Source organism: Muntiacus reevesi, chromosome 6 (assembly GCF_963930625.1).
Source record: "Muntiacus reevesi chromosome 6, mMunRee1.1, whole genome shotgun sequence".
Classification (NCBI taxonomy): domain Eukaryota; kingdom Metazoa; phylum Chordata; class Mammalia; order Artiodactyla; family Cervidae; genus Muntiacus; species Muntiacus reevesi.
Window position 1 is genome coordinate 95,249,300 of NC_089254.1, and position 20,224 is coordinate 95,269,523.

At 41.9% G+C, this 20,224-nt stretch overlaps 1 protein-coding gene across 1 annotated transcript in view; it reads left to right on the top strand.

Moving 5' to 3' along the window:
* The first annotated feature begins 251 nt into the window (after positions 1-251).
* The window catches only part of CHRM2 (cholinergic receptor muscarinic 2), a 160,565-nt gene continuing 140,592 nt past the window's right edge, over positions 252-20,224 (top strand). The window contains exon 1 of the mRNA XM_065938926.1: positions 252-339. The gene's annotated coding sequence lies outside the window, so the exon portion shown is untranslated. The remainder of the gene's footprint in view (positions 340-20,224) is intronic.

Here is a 20,224-nt window from a genome sequence, read left to right on the forward strand (position 1 = left end):
GCCTCCAGACTCGTAAAGTGCCTGGGACGCGTGTGCGGTGCGCGACTCTGCCGGCGCGCGCCCGAGCCCCGCGGCTCCTGCCCGAGCCTTTGGGTCCGCTCTCTCCCCGCCTCCCCCCGCCCCACCCCTCTGAGTGTCGCGGCACCAACTAATCTTTTTCTTTTCGTTTGCAAGATCAAGGGAGAGAGCGAGCCGGCGCCCGGCCTCGGACTCTGAGCCGCGCGCGGTAGCTCCGCGGCGGGTCAGCCCCGAACCCGTGAAGGGCTCCACGCTCCTGCCAGCCAGCCCACGCCAGGGATACTGCAGCCGAGGAGGCAGCTGGAGCTAATCCGGCGGCAGGTAAGGAGAGCCAGCTGCTCAGCCCCCCGCTGGCCAGCGCCAGGGACCCTGGCACCTCCCGATTCTCCGGAACGGGCGCGGAGGGGCCTGGGGTGAGGGAATTGGAGAATTCTTCCACAAGTCCAGATTCTCAAACGGAAACTTTGGTTTCTGGGGCTTGGAGAACTGAGGACAGCGATGGCGGGTCTGGAAGGCAGGGGCGGAAGAGGCAGAGCGCGGGAAGAGGTGCCATTCCGCGGCCGCCGAGTCCGGAGGAATGTGGCCAGGCGGCCGGGGGGCCCGAGCCGGCCGGGGCTCGCTCCCTCCTCCAGCCCGCCGCCCCCGCCACTGTCACCAACTCCCCCTCCTTGCGGTGTCCGCAGACTGGGGAGCTTCGCCCTTCCCTGCCCCTCACGTTTCTTCCTGGGGTCTGGGGTCTGGCCACGTCTCCCAGGCGTCTGGGGTGGAGGCCCGGTTCCCCCGGCCCGGCACGATCCCCGGGTTCAGCCTTCCGAACAGCTCTTTGGGCGCCCGCGCCAGGTTGCCAGAGGGAGGCTTCGCGCTGTGGTCCAAGGAGCGTGGCCGAGGGCGGGGGGTGGGGGATACGAATGGGGAGAGGGTCCCAGGACGAGGAGGAGGAAGCCTTCTGCAACCTCGTCCCGTTTCGGCCCGACCACGAGGTCGGCGGTCCGCCTCGGCTAGAGGACAGGGTCCCAGCCCCAAGCCCGCGGGGTCCCGGACCGTGCTCTGAGCCACGCCGGCGGGCTTCGGGGTTGCAGATTGGGAACAACTGCACCCACGATATCCCCTTGCCGTCCGCACCTGCGGACTCGGGCGATCGCAGATAACTTGTAGCTCTCGGGACCTGCGAGGTTCGGCAGGTCCAAGCCGGCGCAGGGGAGGTCGCGCAGCAATTCCACCTGTGCGCTCTGCCCCCCGCCCTGGGGCGCCCCCGGCGGGGCAGGACGCTGCTTGCCTGGGAGAGCTCTGAAGAGGTCAAGACCTAAGATTCCCCGGAATCACTGACTCAGAAAGCAGCGCACACCCACTGCCTCAGCCTCCTGCCAGCGTCCCCATCTTTCTCTAGCCTCCGGCTCGTCGCCGTCCTCCCGGCTGCTCTGAGCCACAAAAGCGTAAAAGGGAGGGTCCACTGGGCTCGCCAGACCCACGCCTTGAGACCAGGGTTGCCAGTAAGGAAATGTCTCTGGGGAGTCACTCGGGACGGAGGGGAGGGAGGAGAGCGGAGAAACGGAGGTAAACGCCTGAGGCAAGCAGAGCTGTCGACCGACACCTCACCGGAGCCGCCCTCCGGTGTCCTTACTTGGTTCGCGGCCACGGCCCGTCCGTGGCTGAGGCCCCCACGGGCTCCAGGTCGGCCCGCCCAGGCGCGGGAGCCGGCAGGAGCACAGAGCCCTCAAGTCCTCGAGCTCCGGGATCCCCCGCATCGACTTTCTATTTCCCTTTCATCTTTCCCTTTTCTGGTTTGTGTTGCTTTTCTTGCTCTTTTTTCTTAGCGCTGGGTGGCAGTGGGTTCGTGTAGTTTGCCCATCCCCTCGTACACACAGCACGCGACACCACACGCATCTCCCTGCTGCAACGCACGCGGCCCCCGCCCCCCCAATTCCACAACCCCGAGCGCCCGCAGCAGGGACCACCTCCTTGGCCAGGATCGCCGTCACAGCGCGGTGGCCTTGGCCCGGCGGAGGGCTGGACCAAAGCGGAGGGGAGCCGGCCCAGATTCCAGAGAGAAACAGTGGGGCAGTGGGAAAGGCCTGGGAAAAACTTGAATTTGGGTTGAGGGCGGGGTGGGGGAGACTCTGATGGCAAAGGCCCCCAGGACTGGAGCTCGGCTGCAATTGCTCTGAGGGGACCCTGAGGCTCTGGCCCCCTCGGCGCCTGCGTGGAGGAGAGCCCACCCTTGGGGGAGCAACCTCTCTCTGGGGAAGTTCAGATAGCCAGGTCCTGGAGTGGACCAGCAGCTCTCTTTGCTCCAGGCCTTTCCCGTTTACCTGCCTTGAGAGGGCTCTGGAATGTGGTACCTCCTACACTACAGCTGTTCACCTAGCCTTGGGCCACAGGGTCCCCCTGCTGTATTTTGTTGGCAATCTATATATATACATTATGTATGTACAGATTATATATATATGTATATATATATATATATATATATATAATATATAAAATATATAGAAGGAAGTATAGAGAGAGTACATTTTCATTGATAAGCAAATAATAAGGATGATGACACAGTTAAAAAACTGTGTTAAAAAACGCAATTAGATGTGCGTATGTGGGGTCTTTGGGGTGATAATCACAAGGGCATAATCATAGAATTAAACCAGTGGATCACACTAAGAACTATATTAGGCTACAATTCAGAAAGTGGACTTTTGAGACTCTTGGCAAATGGATGGAAGAATTTTGTGCCAACAATGTAGCAGCTTTGCAGGATTTGACGGCTAAGGATTCAAGAAGTAATAAGTTATTATCAGATGAATTTTTATTATTAGTATTATTAGTAAATGTGTCTAGCTGTGGCAGTACTATAAGCAACTTCTATTGACTCTACATGCTTTCCTAGGCTAAACAATTATGTGCCAATTAAAGCTGAAAAGTAAAACTTGACCCTAAAAAGGCATGGAAGTACCAACCAACTCAGCTTACTGTTTTAAAACTCTGTGAATGAGATGGGGCAGGAGTGGGGTAAAGTTCGTAGATCCAAAAATTCAGGGTGGGCTTTCTGAAAGATGCTTTGGTCTTCCTATAAAAGAAAAATGTGTTTGCTTATGTAAGGTGTTTGAGGTTGTCTAGGGGGATTGTAGGGAGAAATTAGGTCGATTTGAATATCCCTATCCTAGTTTAAGTTCAAGAGAAGCCACAGAATGTGTCTGTAACTCAGCTGACTTCAGGGCTAAGTGTAGGAGAGTGTGCTTGCATGCTCAGTCCGTCAGTCGTGTCCGACTCTTTGCCACCACACATTTTGTCGCCTGCCAGGCTCCTCTGTTCGTGGGATTTCCTGGCAAGAATACTGGATGGATTGCCATTTCCTACTCCAGAGGATTTTTCCAACCCAGGGATCGAACCCATGTCTCCTGAGTCTCTTGCATTGGTGGGTGGATTCTTTATCACTGAGCCACCTGGGAAGCCAGATGCAGGAAAGCCAGCAGGCGAATGTAGGTAAAAGTCTCTTTGGAATGAGCCCCCACAGTCTGTCAGTAAGGGGGGGTATCTTCACATTTAAAAACAGACATTGCTCCAAACACGATCCTATCCCCTTCTTTGCCCAGATAACTCCTAACATCAGGCACTTGTATGTACATTCAGTGGCAATTCTAATTTCAGAGTAGCCAACCCTCTGAGCACAGGAGAAGGGAAGCGAAGTCTCAGACTTTGGGGGAAAACAGCAGACCACAGTCTGCTGGCTCACAGAGAAGGAGGGGAGGGCAGGGAACCCGCTTTACTGGAGAAGGACCGGCAGGAGACACATGTCTCTGTAACCCACAGCAATGAACAGAGGTAAAGCCAGTGCCAGAGAGGAGGAAGAGGAGGCAATTTATTCTAATAAAGGAACTGAAGAGAGAATGGGAGGGAAAAAATGGGGACAAGAATCTGTGAGCATGCCATTAAGAGCCCCGTGATAATCTCCATCACTGATGTCCGTTCTTGGGGCATGGCTGTGAGAGAATGCTCATGAGTAACTGCCTAAATATGACCGCTCAAACCCCACTCTTATTCTTATCCTAATCTTTCTTCAGTTTACTCAGTAGGATCAAGGAAGACTGACAGAAACATCCTGTCACACAGCCTCCTTGAGGGACCTGGTTTTCTTCTCTTAACTTTGCACTGGAGTTGAGTTGGCATTTTCCGATGTGGGCCTGTGTTGTGCTCCTCAGTGGACTTCTCTGTATCAAAACCGCCAGCATTCTCCTGGTGACTGTTTCCACCTGCTTCATTCCCTGTCTCCTGTCCCCATTTTGTCTGCCTTTGGGTCACTCAGCAGACGTGGGGACTGCTTTCCTTAAAAGGTGTCGGAGGCAGGGGACTGACCGCGTCCCCCAGAGCTCAGCAGGGCCGCTCGCTTGGTCGTGGTGATGGTGGTCTGTGTTTTGTGTGGAACAAAGGAAGCAGGTCATTTTCCTTGGAAATGCATTTTCATATAGTGTGTTCTAAGTCTCTGAAACTGTCCTAAGCACGTCCCATGTATTATATCATCTTTTTCTGTCAGGGGTTTATCCCATGTTTAAAATGGTGTCTGTCACCTTCTAGGACTTAATTAACTATTTGTTGAATGAGTGAATTAATGAATCAGTTTCTTATTGTATCCTGGCCACAACCCTATGAAGTAGATGCTATTGTCCCCATTTTACAAATGAGGAAACTGGCTTTCAAAGGGTCAGGTAAGGACCCAAGGTCATATAGCTAGTAAGTCGCGGTCCCTGGATTCAAACAGCGGCTGTCTTTGGACTCCTGTTGGACTCCAGGCTTTCTATTACACTGTGGAGACGCAGTGCACATTTTCCCCTGTGTCTGGGGAAGTCACAACTCTGGTGGTTTGAGTCCTACAGTGTTCTCCCCACTCCTTTAGTTAAACTGCGTACTCTGGTTGTATTCCCTAAAACCTGAGCAAGAAAGATTCATCGCCAACTAGATTCTTCTGTTGGCATAACCTGCTTGACCCAGTGATTGCCTCTGGCAGAGGAAAGTAAGGGCACCGAAATTACCTGTGTTTTGGCAGACGCTCTTTTCACCTATAGTGACACCAAGATTTTCTTTTGTTTGGTGCAGGAGGATGAGAGAGTTTTTGATACTACCCAGTTTAACTCACCTTAAGTGTCGAAGTGGGTAAAGAGGTTTTCCATTGTGATGCAATTAACCAAGAACTGCCTCAGAGTCTACGCATGCCAGTTCCCTCTAGCTGTCTCTCCACGACTTCCTCTTTCTTTATATTAAGATTGTTGATGATTGAAGTTCCGAGTTTGAATGGCAGGTTCTGATTTTAGTTAAAACTGATCATCCACCTTTGCTCTGAAAAGCATGGTGTGACTTTGTGAATGTACGATTAGCAAAGTGTGTGAGGCTTGTTCTGACTGCTTTGCCTCCTTCTACACTTGATATATTCTTGTCTTTATTTCCTTTCCCTTTTTCTGCACACATGCTCAAGCTCCTTCTTTTATACTGTGACCTAAATATACAGTCATCTTAGCTGGCCCTGTTACCATGGTAATGTTTCATGGTAGATAAGGGTACACACTAAAAAGTCAGTCTCTTTCATTAGCAATGGAATTCCTTCTTTGTTTTTCGTCCCCCTCTCCCCAATCCAAGCTTTCACTGAATGGCGCCCTCTGGTGTCCAGTAACAGGAAGCACACTACTGTGGATTGGGCAAGAACATTTTTTTAAATTGAGAGAATTTTAGTTTCAATGTTAACTTGAGGTGGACAGAAGCAAGAAAGACACTTAATTAGTATGTTTTTAAGTAAATAGATTAGTAGAAAACATTGCCTGCACATATTAAGTACTGTTTGCTGCGTAGAATTCTAGAAAGTTATGGGAAATGGCTATTTATGACCCTTATGTGTTTAGCATTATTGTGAAAATTTTTCTGTGTGATTTACAAAGAGAGTTTTGTTATAGGAGATACTGAAATATCTCTGGATGCGATATCTAAGCTAGTGGATTGTTTTGTATGTTTAAGTCTTTAAAATTTCAAAATGGAAATGTTCTGTCTTTAGAATGGGAACACTGTTCTTGCTGGATAGGATATATAGTAGTGTTGATGATGATGATGATAAATAATAATTTGCATGTATAATTTGTTGTTTTGTTATGTGAGAAACTTGAAAGTTTTGCTCTATATTATTGTGTGAATATCAATATGCATATTATTATTACTCACAGATTACATGACAAATTAGAAGTAAGGTTGATATGCTAGAAATATCTTCTTTCTTTCTCACTCCAATTCTACTGTCACCATCTAACTGAGTCATCAAATCAAACATCTCTTAGATTTGTCTGGACTTCATCCTCTCTTCTCCATCCACACATCTCTTTTAGATCTTTAGCATCTCTTACTTGAACTATCACCAGAGCCTTGTGTTTTTATGGCCTCCCACCTTCAGTCTTTCTCTAGTACAATCTATGCCTCACATTGCCAGAATAACCTTTCTAAAATGCAAATCTGAACATGTCATTCTCTTGTTAAAAATTCTTCACTGTCTCAACTGTCTAGGATAAAATAAAAATCAAATCCACATGAGATTTTCCATAGATGATCAAAGCCTTTATTCCAAGCTCTGTTAGCCATTTCTTCATTCCCACTCTACAGAAGGAAATAATATATATATTTATATTATTTATATATTTATAAATATATTTATATTTATATTTTATATATTTATATATATATATAAATAGCTTAGTGTAATGACTGACAGAGAGTAAATGCAAAGTAAATATTGGTCAAATTTGTTTTCTCTTTATTCTTCTCTTTTTCCTCCTCCTCTTCATTTAATTTACTATGAGTATAAAACTAATAAGCAGTGATAAATACTTATACTAGTCATTCCCCAAACTAATAATAATAGGTAAGAAAAGCTATGGTGTGGCAGATATTTTGCCAAATATTTAGCATCCTATAATTTCAGTTAATTTCTCACAATCAGGTACATTGCTCTATGGGGTTGGCAGAATTGTTTTCTTGGATATTAAAATGAGCTATTTACAAAATGGTTAGCCACAAGAGTTCTAGGCAAGTTGAATGAGTTTTACCTGGTACTGGTAATGGGGCACTAACTGGGATTTGTTAGTGATGCTGCTAATGTCTGTGTTGAGAACAGAGGTCATGTTTGTGTACATGACAGGGATATACATTTCAAATGTCTTAGAATCAGAGCTTTACAGAGCTTTATTTTTCCCCAATGTTTTGAGTAGATAATAGGTAACTATTAATATGCTTAGTCCCCCATTCGGTTTTATTGTATCAAGGAAATTATAGGCATCTCCATAGGTCAAATAACTAGTTTAAAGTCAAATTTCCAACCCATGGTTTGTTTATGTGCAGCAAAAACAAAACTGAAGATCTGTGTTTTTAAGATCAGTGAAAATGAATAGCAAATGTGGTAGCAGACCATAGTTTGAAGTTATCTAGATTTACAGGGTTCAGTAGAGCAGGACTCTTTCTGAAGTTGAGGCTCCTAGATCCCCTTGAATGTTGATCTTATGGAAGAAATGGATCTACTTTTTCAGCCGTCAACATTCATCATCAACCAGATTCTGAATTATTTGAATCAAATCACCTCTCTCTGCTAGGAAGTCTTTCAAAGAGGTTCATTCACTGGTTGAGTCCTTGAAATACTGTATTCTTCTTGCAGAGATTCTGGGTCAGCGGATTTGGGGCCAGACCCAAGAATCTGTGTGTTTAGCACCTCATGTGATACTGAGGTGGGTAAACACAGGACTACATTTTAAAATAAGATCAGATTGAAGAACTGGCATCTAAAGGGCAATGGAGATGAACAAAGATTGGATAATCAACCCAAATGCTGCCACCAGTATCATCAGGAGTCTTCCTTGTGTGAGCCATTGAGACTGAGAGTTTGGTTGCGGTCAGAGACTATTTGATCTTTCAGTTTCATGTGATGAGTAACAATTCAGGAGACTATCCAAAGATAAAGATGCTTCTCTTCTATGTCATATGTCTCTGATACTTATTTGTCTAGATGAAGTATAGTACTTACATATACCTTATGTCCTTAGAATTAAATCAGTCCTGGTTATTGAAGAAATAAGCACTTGATTTCTTTCCATTTTCTCTGTCCAAAATTACTCATTCTCTGCAATACTTCCTTGGGAAGATGTCTTCATGGTTCCAGAGCTCCTCTGTGCACTCTCCTATCTGGAGTTCTCTCTGGATTTCTACTACTAATCTAGCCAGACCAAGCACCTGACTCTCTTCCCCTTCCTCTCCCAGCTCTAATGGAGGAGTTCTAGTAGAGGAGAGTGGAGAAATTGTCACAAATGTTAATGGGGATACATTTCACTGTTACTGTTGCAAAATGTTGGTGCACTGTGATGAACCCGAGTAGCAGACTGATATAAAACCTCCTCCAGGAAAGGAATGTTTTGGTGGTTTTTCCTGATGTTATTGCTCACCCTGGTCCTGAAGCTGTCTTCCACTTTAATAAAGCAAAGAAGCGCCTTCCCCTACCTCACCAACTATGCCAAGTCAGTAAACAAGATGAAATAATATAGGAAGAAAAGCCTATAATTTCTTGATTATCTAATTAACTACTAAGGAACTCTTTAGGAGTGAGATGGGAAGCTAAAGAATTACCTAAAGGCTAATTTTTCCTACTCTCTATAAAAGCTAAGCATGGAATAATTTGATTGGCAAGGGAAGAACATAAATTTCATACAATTTCATATTGTTGAACATGATGAAGATTTTCTAATACTCTGTTCTGCTACCATATAGCCAGCATAAAAATAGGAAATGACAGGGAAACTCTACTTAATTGTATTTTTTGGAGAGCATCAGGACATTTGGTTTCATTTTAGGGAGAAAATAAAGAGCAGCCCCAAAGGCAAAGTGTTTCCCAAATCTGCCTGCTGTTTTCTTGCTTCATCCTCAAAATTACTTTGCTACCAGATTTTATCAGTGGTGTGGGCCGTTTTGTCTTCACATGTAAACCTAAATATTATAGACTTTTTTCTCCCTTTGTATTGTATCCTGGGAGTACTGAAGGCAGGGAGAACAGTGGATGATGTAGGTTTAACTTCTGTTGTCTCTGGCTGATGGGTGTCATTCAAGGGGTCACATTTTTGCATTTACTTTAAAGTGAGCATGACTGGATATTTTTCATGACTGAATGTTTCCATGTTAGGGAAGTTTTCAGAATTTTGAATGAGATACTCTTCTGTGATGACAATAAAGACAATAAAAACAGTGAAATCATAGCCACTCTTTCTTAAGTGTCTACCACAATTTAGACCCTGTGCTATTTTCTTAATGTATACTATTTCTATAGCTTACACCAATCCGATGTGATGGATGGTTGTTTTTTCTTTCTAAGTAAGTGTAGAAATTTTTACCAGTGGACACAAAATAATTTAAGACCTAAGAGTAAGTTCATTGCTTTGGGCATCAGTCTCACATCTAAAGTCAAAGATAAGTATTATTTTTTTGTTGTTTATTTTGTTTTACTACCATACGGAGTTTCTTTTAAAAGAATATCCCATTATATTATTTGCCATCTAATTCTGATAAAGTCAAGGAAGAAGAGGGAAGAAAAGAAATAGGGGCACATCACACTGAGTTAAGAATATGGAAACGTGAAAACAGAGTTTATATTTGAGGAATCAGTCTCAGGTATATTTAGAATCTACCTTGACCTCTCACCTCCTGGTTTAGTCTGATAGTAGGCTTCCTGTTTGAAGATGCTTTATCCTTCTTAGCCCCCTGGGAGCTCTCTCTAGGTACAGAGGGGACAAGAGTCTTAAGATAGCTTCTAGGTATGGGATTGCCAAGGCATAAAATATGACTCCGTGAGTATTTATAAAACATATATAAGTATATATAGGAACATTTTTGTTGACTATGAAAACACTATGTGTTGTTAAAATATTATTTGATCTTCTGTTTCCTATTGTGCTACCTATTCCTTTTCTCTGCAAGACAATTGCTATGACTTAACGTTAACCTCCACAGTGCATATGTAAAAGGCCTAAGGAGCTAAGTATTCTGAGGGATGAAGCATCAGTGGATTGAATCTATTCCTGTTTACATGCCCACTGTCAACTCTTAACTGTTTGTTTGTATGTCCTAAGTCTCCAAGAATCATTAGTATCTATTGGTAAATGATAATACCAGCTAATTTTTTTTACAATTAATTGAAATTTCACACTCTTACATTTCAATATCAGTCAATATTTTTACATACTGACACTTTTAATCAAGGAGTATCTTTCACAAGGGAGCAACAGCAAGGCCCTCATTAATTAAAGTGATAATTATTCTTCTCCCTTGCAGTTAGTTAGTTACATAACACATACTTCAAGAAATTCACATCCTTAGCATTCCTCTTTAAACCTCTCCTATTTAAAAGATTCCCTGGCTTCTATCTCTGTAAGAATTTACTAAAAATTCACATTACTTTTATTTTCAAGAAGTGATATAGAAAGGAGGTCATATTTATTTTCCAGCGCTTCCATATTCAAACAAAATAAAATGATATCTTTTGTATCATTTAAGTGTTCAGATTGAATCTCAGGAGTCATTTTCAAGGGAGAAAGATGTTGTCAAATGTCTCCCCTTTGATGTTCACTGGTTTATTTTAGCTTCTTTATGGCAATGCAAGTTCCCGTGATTCATTTCTCTGGAATCATTCTTTGGTTTCTCAATCCTCAGCTTCTTAATTGCTCCTGCCTCTCTGCAGCTTTTTCAGTACACAAAGTTTGTTACATTTCCCCCTCTGATTTAGTCCTATTATTTTAGAAGGTATTGAATCTAGAGTGTAGGCTTTAATTGGCAGCCTGCTCTCTCCTCCTTTATTAGATATTGCTCCAGTTCTTATGTTTTGGCACCTTGTGGTATGAGATGCACTTTTAGAAATATTCGATGGTGACTGTTAGCTGATTTCCCTAATACTTAGGAACTGCAGATCATTGAAATCACTGTGACATACACTGGCTAGAGTTTCTAAAGGTCATTTTCTGCATTTGCTTCTTTTAATTAAATTAGAGTGGGTTATTCATCCCAGTCGCTGCAAATATTTGACTACTTTTAAAACTTATTTTTTCTACCAAACTCCATGTGCTCTTATTTTAATTTCCCAATATAATTGAGTATGAAATGATATCAAAAGATCAGTTATCTAAAATTCAAAATGATTTTTCATTACTCTGTATAATTACTGAAAGATAACTTCCTTGCTGCTCATCTTTGTGTGTGTGTGTGTTTTAAAGAAGTTTTAGGTTCACAGCAAAACTGATGAGAAAGTACAATGAATTCTCATATGCTCCCTGCCCCCATACACGGACGGCTGCTTCCACAGGCCACATCAGCCACTGGAGAGGGACACTGTTTACAATGGATGAACTTATGGTTCCTAGTTTACAGTGGGGTTCACTCTTGGTGGTGTATTTTCCAAGAGTTTTGACAGATGTAAAGATAATAACATGCATCCACCATTATAGTATCATAAAGGGTAATTTCATTGCCCCACAAAATCCTCTGGGTTTCCCCCTATGTACACCTCTTTCCCTCCTAACCTTGTACAACTACTGATCCTTTTACTGTCTCCAGAGTTTTGTATTTTCCAGAATGTTATATAGCTGGAATCATATAGTATGTAGACTCTTCAGATTGGCTTCTTTTACTTAGTAATATGCATTTATGTTTTCTTCATGTTTTTTCTTAGCTTGATGACTCTTTCAATACTTGCCATCTTATGGTTTTTATTTAACTATTTTTATTTCTCATTATTATATTTTTCACTGTATATATTGCAATCTCACTATATGTATAGATAAATAGTTATATATCTATATCTATCTATCTATATATATATATATATAGTAATGCAGACAAAAATATTTCGCCTCTCTGCAGAAAGACTTAGATAGTGTGTTTATCCAGTGTGGGTAACTCTTCAGCTCCTTTGAGTCTGTAATTATGAGAAGAGGAAGAATGGACATCGCAAATCTGTTTTTGTTTTTGTTTTTTCTGTTTCTCTTTTCCAAGATCTTCCAAGTCTCGGCAGATCACTTATAATGAAGCTAAGAATAAAACCTGAGAACTTACCCAAGATACTTTTACTGACCTTTAAATGGAGCATAAACTTAACTTGTTTTACCAGTAGCAGACAGAGTATTCTTAATTTATTTGAAAAATAAGACAAATCCTTAGAGGCTTTTCAGTTCATTTCAGTTCAGTTCAGTTGCTCAGTCGTGTCCAATTCTTTGCGACCCCATGAATCACAGCACGCCAGGCCTCCCTGTCCATCACCAACTCCCAGGGATTACTCAAACTCATGTTCATCGAGTCAGTGATGCCATCCAGCCATCTCATCCTCTGTCGTCCCCTTCTCCTCCTGCCCCCAATCCATCCCCGCATCAGAGTCTTTTCCAATGAGTCAACTCTTCACATGAGGTGGCCAAAGTACTGGAGTTTCAGCTTCAGCTCAGTCCTTCCAATGAACACCCAGGACTGATCTCCTTCAGGATGGACTGGTTGGATCTCCTTGCAGTCCAAGGGACTCTCAAGAGTCTTCTCCAACACCATAGTTCAAAAGCATCAATTCTTTAGCATTCAGCTTTCTTTATAGTCCAACTCTCACATCCATACATGACCACTGGAAAAAGGCTTTTAAAATTTGACTTTTAGTATCTCTGCTTGGGCTCACTCTTTGACTTAAACATGTACCTTCTATTCAAGTCCTTTACACAATGAGTGAAGTTGTTATTGATATTCTCTACTTTCATAAAAAGAGACACGCTCCATAAAGGGAAGATTTGCATTTTGTGGCTTTTAAAGTTTTTTTCAGCATCTTATGCCTGGCTCTATGCTTGGCACGTAGCAGAAGTCAATAAATATTTTTAATGATTATTGTATGCCTTTAGTCTGCTTGCTGTTGTTCACTCACTAAATTGTGTCCAACTCTTTGCAACCCCATGGACTGTAGCACACTAGGCTTCCCTGTCCTTCACTATCTCCTGGAGTTTGCTCAAACATCATTGAGTCAATGATGCTATCCAACCATCTTTTCCTCTGTTGCCTCTGCTGAAAATCCAAAATTTCTTACTACCCTAATCTTCTGTTGGTTTCATAACAAGAAGTCACCATTTTCTGAAATAGCTCAAAGAAATTCTCTTTCTAGGTAAAATTTTCCTTTCAAAATAACTCTTTTCTTCTGACAAGTTTTCCCACTTTTGAAACCAACACTTCATCTAAGCTTGAGCAAAATTTTCTATGGAGTACCTTTGTAGGTATATAGTATATAGTATTATAATTACTTTGTTTAAGCTGAATGTAATTAATAACTATCACATGAACTTTTAAAGTAGGGTATGTTGAAACAAATTTTAGTTAGCACAGATCACATAGGATTTAAATATACACTTTTTTTCATACTAGGATGGACTTTCAATACATCAAAAAGAATGGACTCCCTTTGTTTCATTCCACCTACAAGATCATATGGAGAATTATCTAAAAAGGTGGAGAATGATTTACATCATGAAATGGAGTGCCATTCTGCATACCTTGCCATACTATGTAACCTTAGTCTTATGTGTAGAATTGGAATAAGAATTTATTTGTTCTTTTATTCATTAATTCAACAAATATTTACTTGGCACTTACTTTATGCAAATCACATTGCTTTGCTATCCCTAGCTATCCCTCCTTCCTGACCCCTCTCTCGTCCCACAGAAATATTGCTGGGGAAGTGGAGATACTATACTCACATGCCCAATTTCACCCCCTTCTTGACTCAGGCTTAGCATTCTGTCAGAGTAGCGCTCTGCAGCCGCGGTAGTTACAGTGGAGCTGTGCTGTTTGGCAGCCAGAAACTTCCACTGGCCTTCACTATTGACTAGAGAGCTTAGAAAGGAAGGGTTTAAAAAAAAAAAGGGTTTTAACATTTTCCCCAGACTTCAGGTTCCAGTACCTCACAAAAGGTACACTCCGCTGTCAGGCAGTAGAAAATAGTGGTCAAGAATTTGCATTTTGGATACCATCGTACTCTTGCCAGTTTGTCTCTAGTTCCTTTGACTTCACAGAGTCAAGTCTTTAGTGAAGTGTTCAAAATTATTTAGTCTTATGCATTTATTTTACAGTTAAGGAAACTGAGCAAGAAATGGAAGTGAGTTGCCCTGTAGGTGACAAGGATTTAAGGTGACAGAGCCAGGATTTGGGGCCTGAACATCTTGATACCCAATTTAATTTCCATTTGCATTACCCCATCATGTCTACCCCTATGAAATGCTCTATATGATTATTTTTAATTCCTGAGTTTCTTTCTAAAAAAAAAAAACCTGAGTTATACAACACCCTTGCTAGTCTTTTTCACTTCTGTGGGACTTTGGATTCTTTTTTCCATCTCCCCTCTTCTGTTTCCCATCTCCCCTCTTCTGTTTCCCTGATGTTTTCAAAGGGGATAAAGAACATTACAGCATACTAACACATATATATGGGATTTAGAAAGATGGTAATGATAACCCAATATGCAAAACAGAAAAAGAGACACAGAAGTACAGAACAGACTTTTGAACTCTGTGGGAGAAGGTGAGGGTGGGATGTTTCGAGAGAACAGCATGTATATTATCTATGGTGAAACAGATCACTAGCCCGGGTGAGATGCATGAGACGAGTGCTCGGGCCTGGTGCACTGGGAGGACCCAGAGGATTTGGGTGGAGGGGGGGGTGGGAGGGGGGATCGGGATGGGGAATACGTATAACTCTATGGCTGATTCATGTTAATGTATGACAAAACCCACTGAAATGTTGTGAAGTAATTGACCTCCAACTAATAAAATTTAAAAAAAAAAAAAACAAAAAAAAAACAAACAAAGGGGAGCTTCCCTAGTGGCTCAGATGTAAAGAGACTACCTGCAATGCAGGAGACATGGGTTTAATCCCTGGGTAGGGAAGATCTCCTGGAGAAGGGAAGGGCTATCCACTCCAGCATTCTTACCTAGAGAATTCCATGGACAGAGAATCCTGGCAGGCTACAGTCCATGGGGTCACGAAGAGTTGGATATGACTTCGTGATTAACACTTTCTCATGACTTAGTGGTACCATTTTGTTGGACATGCTGAGGTTTAAGTAAGAGTGAAAATCAAAACTTTAACAACAGGTATGACACGGGGGTCAGCCTGTCATAATACAATTTGATCATTATGTCATTCTTCTGGATTCTTGCTGTGGATCAACCCTGATTCAGTGAGATACTACAATCTTGCAAGAATCAACTATTCTGCTTTCCAGAAGCTTTGGAAATCTCATCTATTCATTTTTGCTACTGAAATAGCATATAACTAGAATTTTCATTAATCCTTTCAGTTTTCTGTTTGGACCAGTATTTTTTTTTAAATAATGTTTAATGCTCATCAAAAGATAATCAACTCAACCTTTTAACTTGACATAGTAAAAGATAATTGAAAACAAGTTCTGCAATGTTTTTGTTCCCTGGATATATATGACAAATGCTAAAAGCAGAGAGAAATATGATGGATGAAGTCTTTTATAAACATCACCAACTGTGGTGGTTTAGTCACTAAGTCGTGTCCAACTCTTGTGACCCCATGGACTGAAGCCTGCCAGGCTTCTGTGTCGGTGGGATTCTCCAGGCAAGAATACTGGAGTGGGTTGCCATTTCCTTCTCCAAAATGACACCAAAATCTACCTCTTTATTCTGTTTCTCCACTTCATGAGGTCATTAGGAAACTTTGTTGTCATATCTATTGCCAAATTGGCAAAAATTGTCCATCTTTAGCATAAAAAAAGAGACAAATTGGAAAGCGGTAGTTTGATGTCATCTCTCCTAATTCTGTCCATGTACTTTTCTTCCAAATAGCAGATTACTTCATCCTGAAGTCTTGATAACCATAAATGTAATCAACTTGGCCACAAATATTTTCAAAATGAAATGCCCATTTTTTGGTTGTCTTTTTGCTTTGTTTTATCGAGTAAAATGGAGAGAAGCAGTTGGCGATAAGTTGAAAGTTGGGGTTGTCTGGGACACTGGGTATTTCATGGTCCAGAGAAATTCACAATGAGGTGACAGAATGCTCTCTCAGACCACTGTCACTTACACCGGAACGTGATGTGCTCCTGGGGAATGTTGGGAAGGCACTTGCAAAGCTATTTTAAGAGGCGTTTGAAACTGTGAAAGGACAAGAAAGTTATAGGAGAACATGTCAGAGCCTTGTTTGTAAATACTGTATTCTCTTTATGGGTTACTGAATGGCAAAAATCAAAGGAGTGTTTTTGCCAAGAAATAAAGCTGCTTATCTTGCCTCACTAGCAGAGAATTCCGCATAAATGATGACCTTAAATTAAATGGAACATCTTAACAAAAACCTCAGGAAGTCGTTTTGTGTTTTATCAATATGTTTCTCCAATGTGAATTCCCAAGTAGTTGGTACTAGTGAGATTAATCACATCAGAAGACAGAGGAGACTTTGTTTTCAGAGAAATTGTATTTGAGGAGACTGAAAGCTAATTTGCCTCCAATTTTAGAAAATGTTTCATTCGTCTTCATAAAGATTCAAAGAAAAAGACTTAGATAGGGATGACAATCTTTCTTTTGGCAGATTGCACCTCTTTAATGATGGAGGAAAGGGAGATTCAGATTGGATTCCAGTGTTTTCTACCTTTGTCTTTGGAACTCCTGTGGATTTCAGAGAGGGCTGGAATACAGCTTGTTCAAAAAGATGAACATGACTAGGAATTCCCTATGACTCCATCCTTCTCAGGAAAAAAAAAGCCCAAATCCAAAGATTTTATGCTTAGTCACTCAGCTGTGTCCAGCTCTTTTTGACCCCAGGAACTGTATCCCACCAGGTTCCTCTGTCCATGGGGATTCTCCAGGCAAGAATACTAGAGTGGGTTGTCATGCCCTCCACCAGAGGATCTTCCCAAAGCAGGGATTGAACCCAGGTCTTCCACAGTGCAGGTGGGTTCTTTACGGTCTGAGTCACTAGGGAAGCCCGTGTGTGTATGTGTCTCTGTGTGTATATATTTACGTATGTATGTACTCATATAAAGAGAACATTATTCATATTTAAAGCTGAGAAGAAAAGAATCCGTTACTCATGTCAGTGTCAGGTTCATTCTGTATTTAGAGCTTACTTTTCTATCTTCCTTCCACACTATCACTGATTGCATGGGCAGTACATGTAATGCTGTGTGAGGGGCAGATACTGATGCAGTGGTGAGCACTGTGTACTTAGGCATGTCCAGCGTTTGGCAGCCAGTGGGCTGGAGCTCACCAGGCTCCTCTCAAAAATACTGGAGTGGGCTGCCATTTCCTCCTCCATGGGATCTTCCCAATGCAGTGATGGAACTCATGTCTCTTGCATTGCCTGTATTGGCAGGCAGATTCTTTTACGGCTGCGCCACCTGGGAAGCCGCTGATACAGTGGTAATACGTGTTTATTCATTTATTCTTCAACATTACTGTGAAATTAGGTACAACCAGGTACTCTGCTGGCCATCTAGGATACAAAGATGAATAACCATAATCCCAGCCCTGACAAATTTTCCTTGGAGATGTGGTGAAGAACACATGATATATGGGTGCTATAATAGGGGTGTTAAGACTCCTGCAATAATAGAGGAGAAGGGTGGGACTAACTCAACTGAAGCTTGGGTTAATAGGGCATTTTAAAAGTAAGAGGTTTTTTCTGGATTGATGAGGCTTGTCTTTGTCAGCTCGGACTCCTGGAACAAATATATGTCATAGACTACATGGCTTCAACAACAAACATTATTATAATTGAGCACTTATTGTATATAAAGTATTTTGAATATATACATTTATATAAAATGATTCTAAATATGTGTATGTAAGGTATGAAGAGAATAACTATACTTTAGCTTATCAAGCAATGACTATCACAATAGAATAAAGAAAAAGTATCAAAATATGTGAAGTACATAGTGGGAGGTCAGAAAAAAATAGTGTGGATTTGAGCAAATGATCCCTTTTATTTGCGTGTTGCTTTAGAGTTCCCAAAGCTCATCATTGCATTGTTTTAGAGCAGGGGGTTGGCGCCAAGTATAGCCTCTATCTGTTTCTGCATGGCCTCTAGCCAAGAAAGATTTTTGAATTGTTAAAGCGTTGTTTACAGAAGCAGAAACATGAGCAACGGAAACCAAATGTGGCTTTCCATGTCTATAATACTTAGTGTCTGGCACTTTACAAAAAAGTCCCTTCTTTTAGAAGAAGCTTCACAGACACTTGTATTGCTTCTCAAAGTGTAACTACTATGCTTCCACTTAGTTGGAACTAAGGCATAATGGCTGAAGCATAAGAACCTAACATCATGTAGTTTGCATTAAGGGAACTTGATTTGTTGCAGTGGTTCTAACTGATAAATTCTGTATTCCATTTTCCCTAGTGGATCAGATCGCTCAGCTTGTCTTTCAGATCTCATTCCATCTCTTCATCTTTGTGTTTGACTCCTACTCTCTTGAAGTCATATTTGTGAGTTATTTAATGATCATCTAAAATAAACAATACTATGTTTAAAAAAACACTTTTCAATTTACAATGAATTAAATCCTTCACCTCATTCATTTTCCTGAAAACACTAAAAGGGGGATAATTACAATTTGAGAAACTTTAAAATTAGCAATCTCAGATGATTTGTCCAGGGTGATACAGCTTGGATGAGAGTTCAGAAAGCCCAGCTGTTTTTGGGTTGTGTTTTCCATCCTTCCTCACAGAAAACCCACTACATCATTGCCTGAAGTGCCCTTGAGTGTACAAAAGTCAACTGGGAACTGGTTGTGGTAAATCCTTTAGATGGATTATGTGATAAATCCTATAGAAATATAAATTAAGAATGATGGGTCCATCCTTTTCTCTTGAATTACCTCACCCTCAAAAAACAGAGAATTTGTTACAGAATTCAGAACCCCTCTAACCCTGCCTCACAGGAAGAATTCTGTCTCCCTCCTGAGGAAACCAAGTGTCCACTCAGGGAAGATGAGGAAGAAGTCTCTGATGCTTGATCTCTGTGAAGCTCCTCTTTGTGAGATACTTTGGAATATACCTTTTAGATTTTACCCGGAAACATCTCACTATGACTGTCTCTATGATACATTAGAAGAAATAGATGCAGAGAAAAGTTCTGTGTCCTGTGAGGCACTTGGATGGCCTTTCTTGATTCACAGAGACAACCTTAGCTGGAGAGATTATGGAGAGGCAATTTGCGGTAAAGATATCTATAGGATTTTTTAATCCTCTGGGGGGAATGTAAGGTTTCCCCTGGGAGTCCTAAGGAGCACTCTCCAGGGCTCCTGGATATACTAGTTACCTCAGGGACATATTAAGAAGATGAACAGTTCTAGCTCTCTTTTTCTTCCTTGGGCTTTCCAGGTGGTGCTAGTGGTAAAGAATCCTTCTGCCAGTGCAGAAGATGCATTAGACTTGGGTTCGATCCCTGGGTCAGGAAGATCCCTGGAGTGGGGAATGGCAACCCACTCCAGCATTCTTGCCTGGAAAATCCCATGGATAGAGGAGCCTGGCAGGCTACAATCCAAGGGATCGCAAAAGAATCAGAGGAGGCTGAGCACTCCCTCCTCTTCCTTACCCTGGCTCTGCTGGGTGTGTTGCTTTGCCTTGCTGTATTTAAACCCCCTTCCCATGATGTCTGATAAATGTACACATTCGTGCACTGGGGAGAGGAGAGACGTGAGAACCTCTGAGAACCTTCCTGGTTTAATCCTTGCTCCAGCCTAAAGCGAACAGTGGACCTCTGGTGTCGGAAGCTATGGGAATTCAGTGAGAAATATTTTAGCAGGTTTTCAGAAAGAAATTACATAGATGAGTAAGAATAACATTTTTCAAGTCACACCAATCATCGGCCCTCAATCCTCAGGGCAAAAGCTTTCTCTACTAGGGAGTGAATTTTGAGAAATGAGGGATTAGCTTTTCCTGCTCAGACTGTTTGTTGATGAGCCGCTTGCCTCACAGTTTTCCTTAGTTTAACTTGGGGCTAGGATCTGTTTTATTTCCTCCAATGGGAAAATCATAAGAATAGTTATTCTTGCTAATAAAGTGACTTGGGAGCTTCAAAGAAATGTTAGTGTGATTATTCCAATTTAAAGTGATGACCTATTCAAAAAAGAACTTTTTTGTCTCATGGCCCAATTTGTCTGTCCTCATTTCCTTCA